Raw genomic sequence first — 2500 nt, 5'->3', positions numbered from 1 at the left:
TCCTCACTGATTGGTGGGTCCGGCAACGGGATCTCGGCACTCCCCACATCTAAGTTAACTGTTGGTAGGTCAACCTGATACAACTGCTCAAAATACTCAGCCCAGCGTTCTCGCACCGCAACAGGATCTGAAACGATCTGACCACTTACCTGCAAAGAGGGCTTGGGGTTCAGTTTTCTCAGGGCTTGGTATGCAGGCCGAAGGTCATTTACTAAGAAATGACCTTCTACCTCCTCTGCAAGACTCCTAATAAATTGTTCCTTATCCCATCTTAACAGAGACCGAGTTCTGCGCACATGAGACCGATCCCCTGTCAGACGAGCTGCATGACATGCGTCTGTGGCTTCCAGTGTCTCCTACGAGATGGAATTTTGTATTGATTTCGGGCGTACACCAATCGTATCTTGAGCTGCATCAAGCATTTCATGCTTAAAGGTATCCCACAGCAGAACAGGGTCCGTCAGACTGTCGAGCATTGTGAAGCGACCAGAGATTGCCTCAGCAAACCCGCGGGCACACTCCCCCTCCCTCAGCCTGTATATATATATATATATATATATATGTATATATATATATATATATACACACGCACACACACACACACACACACACACACACACACACACACACACACACACACACACACACACACACACACACACACACATATATATATATATATATATGTATATATATATATATATATATATATATATATATATAGATATATATACATGTATATATACATGTATATATATATATATATATATATATATATATATATATATATATATATATATATATATATATACACATGTATATATATGCATATATATATATATATATATATATATATATATATACATATATATATATATATATATATATATATATATATATATATATATATACACATGTATATAAATTCATTTATATATATATATATATATATATATATATATATATATATATATACACACATGTATATAAATTCATTTATATATATATATATACATATATATATATATATATATATATATATATATATATATATATATATATATATATATATATATATATATATACACGTATATAAATTCATTTATATAAATAAATCCATTTATATATATATATATATACATATATATATACATATATATATATGTATATATATATATATATACAGAAAGAAATATATGAATGTACATATATATATATATATATATATATATATATATATACAGAAAGAAAAAAAATGAATGTATATAATATATATATATATATATATATATATATATATATATATATATATATATATATATATATACAGAAAGAAAAAAAATTAATGTATAATATATATATATATATATATATATATATATATATATATATATATATATACAGAAAGAAAGAAAAACATGAATGCATATAAGATATATATATATATATATATATATATATATATATATATATATATATATATATAATATACAGAAAGAAAAACATGAATGTATATATATATATATATATATATATATATATATATATATATATATATATATACATATATATATATATATATAATTTCGGTTGTTGATTTTCCACTCGGGAACCAGAGCTGCGGTGATCTTTATTGTAAACGTTTCAGAGATCGTAATTCATCTCCATCATCAGTACTAGAAATAATGAACCAGAAAACATATAATTAGATGCAGTAAACTAAAGAAAAACATAGTTCATAAGAAGAGTAGCAATAAAATGGGAATAAGATCAAACAAAAATAAAACGGCATAAACATAGTGAAAAAAGTGTGTAAGGGTGGAACATACCAAACAAGTGTGAAATGGTGGTTTTGGTGATTACACAGTGAACAACTGGATGGCTGTGTTGGCATTCAGCTCGGGTTTCATCTTATCGGTATGTAGGGATTCTAGGATGAGGAGGCCGAGTCAGATGTGGAAGACAGAATTTTAAAATCACTGTGAGTGAAAGGATGGTCTTCTGTTTGTGAATAATGGCGGATAGCGGAGAAAGATGGTCTGCTAGCATTGCATCTAGGACAGTTAAAAATATACACAATATTTGAACATAATTCTGAGGGCAGAAGCATTTTCATTTTAAAGAAAGAATGCATTATAGGAGTTCACAAAAACAATGTTGAATTTAATTTGTGGGAATGAATGTTTCAGTATCTCACGTAATTGTTTACGGATAGTGAAGCTTATATGTCCAAGACACGGTAACTTTATATACTTGGTTTCTTTGGGAGCAATTTGTATTTTCGTGGGTGGACATAATTTGTTATCTAGGAATGATCTAAATGTCGTAAAATAGGTTGTCAGGATAGCCATTGTTATTGAAGTAATCAATCAAGAATTTCATTTCTTTGTCAAACTGCATCCAGGTGGAGCGTATGTTGAAAGCTCTGTTGATTAGAGTGGCGATACTGTTAATCTTATATTTCATAGGTGAGAAACTTAAAAAGCTCATTCCCAAACCT

General features: G+C 28.4%; 1 long non-coding RNA gene across 4 annotated transcripts in view; it reads right to left on the bottom strand.

The window, feature by feature from the left end:
* Positions 1-2500, bottom strand: part of LOC138862405 (uncharacterized) — a 58918-nt gene that overhangs the window by 43765 nt on the left and 12653 nt on the right. The window contains exon 3 of one of the 4 annotated variants that reach the window (XR_011398696.1): positions 1593-1930. The exons of the other annotated variants lie outside the window; for them this stretch is intronic. This is a non-coding gene — a long non-coding RNA (uncharacterized lncRNA). Of the gene's footprint in view, positions 1-1592; positions 1931-2500 lie in introns of those variants that run through there. 4 annotated transcript variants of the gene reach the window in all.

The sequence above is a fragment of the Penaeus vannamei genome, chromosome 8 (assembly GCF_042767895.1).
Source record: "Penaeus vannamei isolate JL-2024 chromosome 8, ASM4276789v1, whole genome shotgun sequence".
In the NCBI taxonomy this organism is placed as follows: domain Eukaryota; kingdom Metazoa; phylum Arthropoda; class Malacostraca; order Decapoda; family Penaeidae; genus Penaeus; species Penaeus vannamei.
This window is presented reverse-complemented; position numbering and strand designations above follow the sequence as displayed.